Source organism: Rhinoraja longicauda, chromosome 22 (assembly GCF_053455715.1).
Source record: "Rhinoraja longicauda isolate Sanriku21f chromosome 22, sRhiLon1.1, whole genome shotgun sequence".
Classification (NCBI taxonomy): domain Eukaryota; kingdom Metazoa; phylum Chordata; class Chondrichthyes; order Rajiformes; family Arhynchobatidae; genus Rhinoraja; species Rhinoraja longicauda.
In genome coordinates this window covers 9,792,129-9,804,091 of record NC_135974.1, presented here as the reverse complement: position 1 = coordinate 9,804,091, position 11,963 = coordinate 9,792,129, and positions in this window count along the sequence as shown.

Here is an 11,963-nt window from a genome sequence, read left to right as displayed (position 1 = left end):
AAAATGTGGATAACCTTTAAAATATAACACCGATTTCAATGAAACTTCTTCCATTCGCACCAAAGGGACAACGGTGAGCAAGGTGGGTCTAAAATTGTCGCGCTATCGTGTACCGTTTTGGCTGTAGTTCACGAACAAACAAACAAACAAATGAGAGTTTTAGTATATTGATGTCCTGAAACGGAACAATGAAATTTTTGCTTGCAGCAGCACAACAGATTTGTAAAACATAGTACACTGTAAGCACCACAGTAAACAACACAAAAGTTCAGAGTACATATATATATATATATTTGTGTGTGTGTACACACATATATATGTGTATATAAACAAAACAAACAATCATAGTGCAAAGACTAAAATAATGCCCCCAAGTCTATGTAGTTTGCAGCTTATCCAGAGGTTGTAGTGTTTAATGGCCTGGTTGCTCCTGAACCTTTTTGTGGTAAGCAGAGGCAGCTAATGAGGTACCGGTGGCACTGCAACAACTTTTGTACACAGTACGTTCTTACAAAGGTACAAAGGGCAATGTGGTGACGAGATACTTTGTTTTAATGACAATGACCGCGGGATAACTATCAACCCTATGGCTAACTCTCTCGTTACTCTTCGAAATAGTCTTTTGGGATTGTTACATCCACCTGATATAGTTTGCTGGGCCTTGGTTTAATTGATCAGCAGGACGGGGACATCTCCAGCATTCCAGCTATCTCCGAACTCCTCCATTGCTGCTGTGTTCATTCAGTGCCCTGAATAATATTTCTGGGGAGCGATTTTACTCCCAGCTAAAGGAAAGCGGTGTGAGCGAGCTAGAGTTGATACACACTGGATTAACTGACACCAGAGGGTGTTCATTCAGCTCCCTCATCCTGTGGTAACCAATAAACTTTGCATGAACAAGCTCCCTGAATGCAAGAGAAATCTCTGCTGTCTATAAAATCTGACTTAGAAAGCCACAACGACTTGTGTGAAATGTTCATTTTCCTCAACAACCACGAACATTCCTGGTGATCAGGAATATGAGCAAAACATCAATTTGGGCACTGGGACCTGGACTTAACCTTCCCCATTTACGTTTACTGAGGAAACAATCATTTGTATTAAGGATCTCAGCTGCATTAGCGCATCGGTCTGAGGGATCAAAGGACAAAAATGCCAACGTGTGCTGAACTAAATCTTGTCCTCTCTATTCACAATAATGGCGGCACAGAGTCGTAGCTGGGAGAGCTGCAGTGACCCGGGTTCGATCCTGACCCCGGGCGCTGTCTGTGTGGAGTTTGCAAGTTCTCCCTGTGACTGCGTGGGGTTCCTCCAGATGCTCCCATTACCTCCCACATCCCAAAGGACAATGCCAAAAGATTTTATAAATATATAAGAGGGAAAAGGGTAACTAGAGAGAGAGTGGGACCTCTCAGGAATCAAAGCAGTCACCTCTGTGTGGAGCCACAGGAGATGGGCAAGGTCCTAAATGAGTATTTCTCCACTGCATTTTACCGAGGAGAAAGAGAGTAGGACAGAGGAAATTGGAGCAGTCACTGGAAGTGTCTTGAGAGCAGTCAGGGTTACTGTCGAAGAAGTACTGAAGGCACTGTTGTGTTTGAAGGTAAACAAATCTCCAGAGCCTGATCTGATATATCTGAGGACATTGTTGGAAACTAGAGAGGAAAATGCGGGAGTCCTGGTTGAAGTTTACGAGTCGTCCTTAAATACAGGAGAGGTGCCGGAAGACTGGAAGGTAGCAAATGTACCTCTTTTCAAGAAGGGCTGCAGGGAAAATACTGGGAACTATAGGCCAGTGAGCTTAACATCTGTAGTTGGTAAGTTACTGGAGAGTATTCTGAGGGATAGGATACAGTAAATGGTAGGTCTCTGGTTAGTGTAGAATAGAGGGATCTAGGAGTACAGGTGCATGGTTCCTTGAAGGTTGAGTCGCAGGTAGATAAGGTGGTCAAAAAGGCTTTTGGCACTTTGGCCTTCATCGGTCAGAGTATTGAGTATAGAAGTTGGGAGGTCATGTTGCAGTTGTATAAGACGCTGGTGAGACCGCATTTAGAATATTGTGTTTGGATGGGCAAGGGCTGATTAGGGATAGTCAGCATGGTTTTGTACGTGGGAGGTTGTGTCTCACAAATCTGATTTATTTTTTTGAAGACGTTTCTGAGGGCAGAGCTATAGATGTTGTGTACATGGACTTCAGTAAGGCGTTCCACAAGGTTCCGCATGGTAGGCTGCTCTGGAAGGTTAGGTCGTATGGGATCCAAGGACAGATAGCTGAATGGATAGCAAATTGGCTCCATGGAAGGAAGCAGAGGGTAATGGTGGAAGGTTGTTTCTCAGACTGGATGCCTGTGACTAGTGGTGTGCCTCAGGGTTCGGTGCTGGGCCCGTTACTGTTTGTCATCTACATCAATGATTTGTATGAGAACATTCTGGGCAAGATTAGCAAGTTTGCTGATGATACAAACGTTAGTGGTTTTGCAGATAGTGAAGATGGTTGTGAATGATTGCAGCAGGATCTGGATCGATTGGCCAGGTGGGCAGAGGAATGGTTGATGGAATTTAATACAAAGAAGTGTGAGGTATTGCATTTTGCGACATCAAACAAGGGCAGGACCTACACAGTAAATGGTAGGCCTCTGGGTAGTGTTGTAGAGCAGAGGGATCTAGGAGTACAGGTGCATGGTTCCTTGAAGGTCGAGTCACAGGTAGATAAGGTGGTCAAAAAGGCCTTTGGCACTTTGGCCTTCATCGGTCAGAATATTGAGTATAGAAGTTGGGAGGTCATGTTGCAGTTGTATAAGATGTTGGTGAGACTGCATTTAGAATATTGTGTTCAGTTCTGGGCACCATGTTATAGGAAAGATATTGTCAAGCTTCAAAGGGTTCAGAAAAAATTTATGAGGATGCTGCCAGGACTAGAGGGTGTGAGCTATAGGGAGAGGTTGAGCAGGCTGGGTCTCTATTCCATGGAGCGCAGGAGGATGCGGGGAGATCTTATAGAGGTGTACAAAATCATGAGAGGAATAGATCGGGTAGTCTTTTGCTGAGAGTAGGAGAATCGAGGACCAGAGGACATAGGTTCAAGGTGAAGGGGAAAAGATTTAATAGGAATCCGAGGGGTAACTTTTTCACACAAAGGGTGGTGGATGTATGGAACAAGCTGCCAGAGGAAGTAGTTGAGGCTGGGACTATCCTATCGTTTAAGAAACAATTAGACAGGTACATGGATCGGACAGGTTTGGAGGGATATGGACCAAGCGCAGGCAAGTGGGACTAGTGTAGCTGGGACATTGTTGGCCGGTTTGGACGAGTTGGGCTGAAGGTCCTGGTTCCACGCTGCATCTCTATGACTCTATGACTATGCAGGTTTGTAGGTTAATTGGCCCTTTACAGATTGCCCCGAGTGTGTAGGAGTGGATAATAAAGTGGGATAACAGAAGTGTGAAAGGGTGATCGATGGTCGATGTGGACTCGGTGGGCCCAAGGGCATGTTTCCGTGCTGTATCTCTAAACAAAAAAGAACGGGAGAATTCTGAGTACCAAAGTACACAACCTAGCAAGGGAAGATTGACCTGGGAAGAAGAACACAAAAGATCATTGTAGAAAGCATCGATAATAACCAGATAATAAACCTAATTGGATCCCGACCCGAAATGTCGCCTGTCCATGGTCTCCCTAGATGCTGCCTGACCCATTGAGTTACTCCAACACTTTGTATCTATTCTTCGTAAACCAGCATCTGCACTTCCTTGTGCATCCAATGAGCCTTATCCTTTTGGCTGCAGGGTAATTAGTGCGAAGGCATGAAAGGTGTGAGAAAAGGGGGAAGTAATACCCGAAAATTAACTGAATGCTGTGGTGGTCTGAAGAAGGGTCTCGACCCGAAACGTCACCCATTCCTTCTCTCCTGAGATGCTGCCTGACCTGCTGAGTTACTCCAGCATTTTGTGAATAAATACCTTCGATTTGTACCAGCATCTGCAGTTATTTTCTTATAGAATGCTGTGGTGGAGATGATTATCCACGGATTGTTATGATGCATACATCAGAATATTTGCAGAATAAATCTCTCCCTAAGCAAACACACTCATTAAGTAAACATTCCCACTAGGAGGCTAATTTGTCGGCACGCCAGTTATTGTGAAGCGCTCCATCTAGTGGTGCAGCTGAGAACTGTCGAGATGCATCTTCGCTGTGGCCAACAGGATTTCGTGACAGTGACAAAAATGAGGCAAGCTGTGCTTTGAGGTAAACCATGCAAGCGGTTGCTTGGCAGCAATAATCATGGCTTTCAAATTCAAGTGTTCCACTCTAACCTCAGCCGCCTCATCTTCCCTCTCCCTTCGGAGCTTGGCGCTATGTTGCAGCATCTCTGTTTTATCAGAACCAAATTTGGCAGAGGCTTCATTATCAATGTTTCTTGCTTTGAGTGGGGTCGGCACACTAAATTTATTTTATAAATATATATTTTAATCTGGGAATGTGTGCTTTTTAGGAATTTCTATTTTTACTCACAGAAAGTATCCATTTAGAAATCAATCTGAGAAGGAGCTAAGGCAACACATTTAGATTTCTCTAGCATGGCCATTCAATATTTATAATAATTTAATTACAGAAATCTAATAGGATTTATTTCCAACAGCATTTTTTCCCTCAATTTGTAATGGTGAAAGCTTGTGCCTGTCGTTCTCTGGGAGTATAAATGTATCCAAGGTATCCAAGGTAACCAGTAACACTCCATAGCAACAGAACAGCATGCCACCTCTTCTGCTGATAGAACATCACAACTACTGGAGCTGTGAGACTGGTTTGATGCGATCAGCCGAGATACTGATCCATAATTCTCTCGAGCAAGAGGGTAAATTACCAATCCGTCTTTTTGTTTTCTCTTAACCTCACCAAAAACAAACAGTTGTTCAGGGAAAAGATAAACCATCTCATCCCCAAAGAGATAGCAGTGTTCTCTCTGAAGTAATGTCAGAATGGAATTGGTTGCAATGCAGCAAATGTAATTATTTTAGCGTGAAGCTTGGATAATATTTTATTTATCATTTTAGACCAAAAAATTACAATGAGAGGCCATCATTCAGTCCTTCAGTTTGCACAGAGGAGCATCTGTTCCTGATACTATTAGTGGTTAGTAATAGATTTAAATGGTACTGGTTTGATTGCAGATTATCAACAGATCTCTTAATTAGTGTACCTTTTGATTTTACAATGTGTAGACTTTCTGGGGATTTTTTTTAACATAACAATTAAACCACAAAGCAAAAAATTACATATTGCTATCAAAGCATGTAAACAATTCTGTAATCTGTATTCCTTTTATGCACTGGTTGTTTTAGCAAGGGCTTTGGTATATTTATAGTAAATTGGTTAATTAACTCCTCAGTTACAACAGCTGACAGTGGAAAGTAAAACAAACAACAGCAGAAGCGTGCGTGTGCTAGAGTTTGGAATGTAGAAGCAAGGAACTGCAGATGATGGTTTACAAAAAAGACACAAAGTTCTGGAGTAACTCAGTGGGCCAGGCTGCATCTCTGGAGTGGAATAGTGTGGACGTTTTTAACACTTGATGGAGATGAACAGAAATGATCAACTTTTGTTTCTTTTCTAAAACCCCAGGCAATCATCAAAGTAAGTTTAAAAAAAAATTCAAGGTCTGTTGTAAAGAAAAAATATTTTATAGAGTCAAAGTCATACAGCGCGAAAACAGGCCCTACAGCCAAACTTGCCCACGCCGACCAACATGCCCCATCTATACTAGTCCCACCTGCCTGCCATATCCCTCTAAACTTATCCTCCATATCCCTCTAAACTAATCCAACCCATGTACGAGTCTAAATGATTCTTAAATGTTGTGACAATACTTGCCTCAACTACCTGCTCCGGCAGTTCATTCCATACACCTACCACCCTTAAAAACTTCTTTCATCTTTCACGTCCTGACAATATAGATAAATGGTGAATTTCACAAAGTTGTTATGGAGAATGATTCAAGTGTCATAGCTACACTGACTTGAAATAAGCTCAACAGATGCAGGAAGGTGCAACCAGTCCAGTCACCAATATGATTTTGGGATGAGGAAGACAGGTACAAGGTACTTCGTGTGTGAAGCACATTTTCTTTTTCCCAAGCCCCCGTACACTGCCCAGCAGTGCAGGGAGCTAAATCACTGAAGGAACACAAAAGGTCAACAAGATATACAAAAAAATCTCTATTCTTAAGTTTTTCCTTTGATGCGTTTGTTAATTGGATTTAATATTGCTACACCTCATTGCTGAGTCACACTGGAAAAAAATAGAGGATTAATATTTCATTGTAGTTTCAGGGTAGTAATTATGAAGTATATGATGGACGAGAGAGGCTTGTGTAATTCCAAGTTTGTACCATCCTGCACAGTGCTGTTAACAGAACGAAATTAGTCTGACAAAGGTTCAGTGAATAAGACCCAAAATGTCTCCTGTTCATGTTCTCCAGAGATGCTGCCTGACCTGCTGAGTTACTCCAGCACTTTGTGCAGTCACTGGTATGTTTGTTTGTTTGTTCATTTGGATGAAAAGAAGGCTCAAAGCTTGCCAGTGTAGAAATGGGACAACTCGCAGTGTGTTGATCCCATTGTCAAACTTGTGGGCCGTGAAAATTGAAGGTGCTTTCTCTGGAGATAAATCAGTGCTGGCATCTCATCTCAATTATTCTGGTAATGCCTTGGAACCAAGGTCTGTTGAATCAGAAGATAGACACAAAAAGCTAGAGTAACTCAGCGGGACAGGCAGCATCTCTGGAGAGAAGGAATGGGTGACGTTTCGAGTCGACACCCTTCTTCAGACTGGTTAGGGATAAGGGAAGCGAGAGAGAGATAGAATTCTTAGAATGGTTGCAGCACAGAAGAGTATTATTGAGTATAAGAGCAAGGCGGTCCTACTGCAGTTGTACAGGGCCTTGGTGAGACCGCACCTGGAGTATTGTGTGCAGTCTTGGTCTCCTAGTTTAAGGAAGGACATTCTTGCTATTGAGGGAGTGCAGCGTAGGTCCACCAGGTTAATTCCCGAGATGGCGGGACTGACATAAGATGAAAGAATGGATCGAATAGGGTTATATTCACTGGAATTTAGAGAGATGAGAGGGGATCTTATAGAAACATAAAATTCTTAAGGAATTGGACAGGCTAGATTGAAGAAAAATGTTCCCCATGGTGGGGGAGTCCAGAATCAGGGGTCACAGTTTAAGAATAAGAGGCAGGCCATTTAAGAATGAGATGAGGAAAAACATTTTCAGCCAGAGAGTTGTGAATCTGTGGAATTCTCTGCCACAGAAGGCAGTGAAGGCCAATTCACTGGATGCATTCAATAGAGAGTTAGATATAGCTCTTAGGGCTAGGAATCAAGGGATATAGAATCAAGGGATAAGGGGAGAAAGCAGGAACAGGGTACTGATTCTGGATGATCAGCCATTATCATATTGAATGGCGGTGCTGGCTCGAAGAGCCAAATAGCCTACTCCTGCACCTATGTTTCTGAGAAGGCCATTTGACCCATCAGGTCTCTGCTGGCTTGCTACCAGAGCAAAGATTAATGCTACAACTTGCAAATATTCCTCACCTTATATTCATCCAATTTCCTCGTAGACCACACTGCCTCACTAAATCAACAGGCAATGTGATCTAGATTCCAAAGGCATATTGCTCAAAAAGAAAATGGAAGTGTATGTAAGGTATAGGAAAATGAAATCAGACAAGGCCTTTTGAAGAATATAAAGCAAGCAGGAAAGAACTCAAGCAGCCAATTAGAAGGCCTACAAGAGGCAATGAATTGGCATTAGCTAGTAAAGAAAATCCCAGGGCTTTTTACATATACATTAAAATTGTGAGGGTGTCTATGGAGATGGTAGATCCACTCAAGGATAAACGAGGGAATTTGTGCTTGGAGTCAGAGGATGGAGGCATGGAACTAAACAAGTATTTTGCATCTGTGTAGGAAGGAACTGCAGATGCTGGTTTAAACTGAAGATAGACACAAAAAGCTGGAGTAACTCAGTGGGTCAGACAGCATCTCTGGAGAAAAGGAACCATTGATGTTTTGGGTTGAAACCCTTCTTCTGACTAAGAGTCAGGGGAATGGGAAATGAGAGATATAGACGGTGATGTAGAGAGATATAGAACAAATGAATGAAAGATATGCAAAAAAGTAACAATGATCAAGGAAACGGTCCATTATTGGCTGTGGCCTGGGTGTTAACCAGTTATACAGACAATGCAACAACATGACGAGGCTATATGTGAGTTGGAAGCCTTAGCCGAGACGAGTGCTGAAACAACAAAAGCAGTATTGACGGAGACTCAGCGTTTATCTGATTTATTAATGAAATTAACTGAAAAATGTACTGACCTAGAGGGTCATTCTAAACAACAAAATTTAAGAATTCTTGGAGTTAAAGAAGGTAAAGAGAAAGCTAAAAACCTCCGTGACTTTACTGCTGAGCTTTTACAAGAAGTTTTGAAAATTGATTCAAAGCCCTTGCTGGATCGAGCCCACAGAGCACTGAGAGCACGTCCAGGTGCTAACGCCCCTCCAAGACATTTGATACTGAAGGTGCATTATCCTCACGTTTTAGAAGATATGCTGTCGAGAATTGCTAGCAACAGAACTTTATCATTTCAAGGCGATGAGATTCGCATCTTCAGAGATTATCCTGCTGAGGTGGTCAAGAAAAGAGCACTGTTCAATGAGTCAAGATCTATTCTTAGGAAGATCCCATCGCTCAGATTTGGTATGTTGTATCCAGCAAAACTCCGAGTTACCTACAATCAAACAGAATCCTTTTTTACTGACCACAATAAAGCACTGGAATTCGCTCGGGAGATCGAAAGGTCGCTGAAGGGTTCAATATTACTTCACGGCTTTATTAATTGGCAGACAACTGATTGGACTTTAAGATATTAAAATCTAAAGATTTAAGCTTAGTGTACATACTATACGAATATTAATCGTAACTAATTACTATTAATCAAAAAACATATATATTATTATTAATCATTACTAATAAGAAGTACAAGTAATATTTGATTTATGTAAACTTTATTTCGAACACTTAATTAATGTACCTTAGACAGAAAAATCGATTTATTATAGACTAATTAGTTTCGGGCCTGCCCCGTTTACCTCTCTTTTATAAAAAAACAAAAAACAACAACTTCGTTAAAAATCGGAGCTAGTATTATTATTTTTTTTACATCCCACGGAAGTCCTTAGATTTTTTGCCACCTTAGGGTGGCTATCACTAACTGCACTAATTGTAGTTGTAGTTTTAGTTGTTTCTTTTTTTTTCCTGCACTCTTTTAACCTTTTATATATTGATTTTTTTTTTAGATTCAATTTTTATCATTATGTCATTATTCAGAATTTATATACTTTTGGGAGATATTTCCGGGAGACATTCCACGTAGTACAAAAGATCATCCACCCTTCATTCAAGAAAAATGTTGTAGTTCGGGTGCCAGGCCATTTGCTTTATTATAGACTATTTATCGGTTAAGATGCAAGATACTACTATGAAAACAGGGGGTAAAGGTATTACATTTTGTAGTTGGAATGTCAAGGGTATTAATGAACCAATTAAAAGAGGTAAAGTACTTTCACATTTAAAATCTATTGATGCTGATATAATGTTCCTTCAGGAAACTCATCTAAAAAATGTAGCACATAACAGATTGAAAGGCAAATGGATTGATAAATTATTTCACTCATCATTTCCCTTTAAATCAAGAGGTGTTGCCATTTTAATTCGTAAGGGTATACCATTTATACATACCTCCTCTATAGTTGACATTGAAGGTAGATATGTTATATTAGTGGGAGAACTATACTCCACAAAATTGATATTGGTGAATGTCTACGCACCAAATTTTGATAATCCGTTATTTAAAATATATATATTTAATACCATTCCAGAATTTGGACAATATAACTTGATAATTGTAGGAGATTTAAATTGTACACTAGATCCTTACTTGGATAGATCGTCAACTCAAAGGAAAACAAAATCCAAGTCGTGTGAATTATTAAACTCTTATATAAATAGTGCAAATATAAAAGATGTTTGGAGAATTGAAAACCCTTCAGGCTGAGAGTATTCATTTTATTCACCAGTGCATAAAACTTACTCAAGAATTAACTATTTCTTGGTGGACTCCAAACTTATTCCTTATACGTATAATTCAAAATATCATAATATTATTATATCCGATCATGCCCCTTTAACATTTAGGGTAAAACTCCAAGGAGTAACGGGGAAACAGACCAATTGGAGATTTAATCCTCAAATTTTAAATGAAACAGCATGTTATGACTATCTTAAATCGCAAATTGAAACTTTTTTTACGCAAATGACCTCCCTGAAACACCTGCGTCCCTGCTTTGGGAAACATTTAAAGTGTTTGTGAGAGGATGTATTATTGCCTTTCAAGCGTCTCAAAACAAGAAGAAGCGGGTTGAACAACATGAGCTAGAAAGTCAGATAAAACAGTTAGACATAACAAATGCCATCGCTCCCTCTATTGAAATACATAATAAAATCGCTGCTCTCAAATATAAGTTAAATAGACAATAGACAATAGACAATAGACAATAGACAATAGACAATAGGTGCAGGAGTAGGCCATTCAGCCCTTCGAGCCAGCACCGCCATTCAATGCGATCATGGCTGATCACTCTCAATCAGTACCCCGTTCCTGCCTTCTCCCCATACCCCCTCACTCCGCTATCCTTAAGAGCTCTATCCAGCTCTCTCTTGAAAGCATCCAACGAACTGGCCTCCACTGCCTTCTGAGGCAGAGAATTCCACACCTTCACCACCCTCTGACTGAAAAAGTTCTTCCTCATCTCCGTTCTAAATGGCCTACCCCTTATTCTCAAACTGTGGCCCCTTGTTCTGGACTCCCCCAACATTGGGAACATGTTATCTGCCTCTAATGTGTCCAATCCCCTAATTATCTTATATGTTTCAATAAGATCCCCCCTCATCCTTCTAAATTCCAGTGTATACAAGCCCAATCGCTCCAGCCTTTCAACATACGACAGTCCCGCCATTCCGGGAATTAACCTAGTGAACCTACGCTGCACGCCCTCCATAGCAAGAATATCCTTCCTCAAATTTGGAGACCAAAACTGCACACAGTACTCCAGGTGCGGTCTCACCAGGGCCCGGTACAACTGTAGAAGGACCTCTTTGCTCCTATACTCAACTCCTCTTGTTATATACTCTCAGCTCACATTTTAAGGCTTTTTCAATATACTAAACAAAAACATTTTGAATTTGGAGATAAACCACAGAAATTGCTAGCACGTCAACTCCGTAAATTAGAAGGTGAATCTACAATTCATAAAATTAGATCAGATAATGGAGATTTGCTTAAACTACCCAAGGATATTAATCAGAGATTTTTGCAATTTTATCAGACATTATATTCATCAAAAATAACAGATAGCTCTGCGCAGATGCAAAACTTTTTGCAGGAATGTAACCTCCCTGGTTTGAATGAGAGTGACAGAAACTTACTGGGCGCAGAAATAACTATGAAAGACGTTGAAGAGACCATTAAATCCATGAAAAATGGGAAGACTCCTGGCCCAGACGGCTTAAATAATGAATTTTATAAAAAATTTAGTGATTTGATCTCTCCACGTTTGCAAACTGTATATAGTTACGCCTTTAAACAACAGAGATTACCACAAACTCTGACTGAATCAACAATAATACTTATTCCTAAAAAAGATAAAGATTCTGAAGACCCTGGTTCGTACAGAGCGATAGCTCTTTTAAATACTGATCAGAAGATATTGGCGAAAATCTTAGCTCATAGATTAAGTCTAGTTATAGATAAATTGATACACCCCGACCAATCAGGCTTTATAGCTAAACGATATTCATTTTTCAATTTGAGACGCTTGTTTAATATAATATA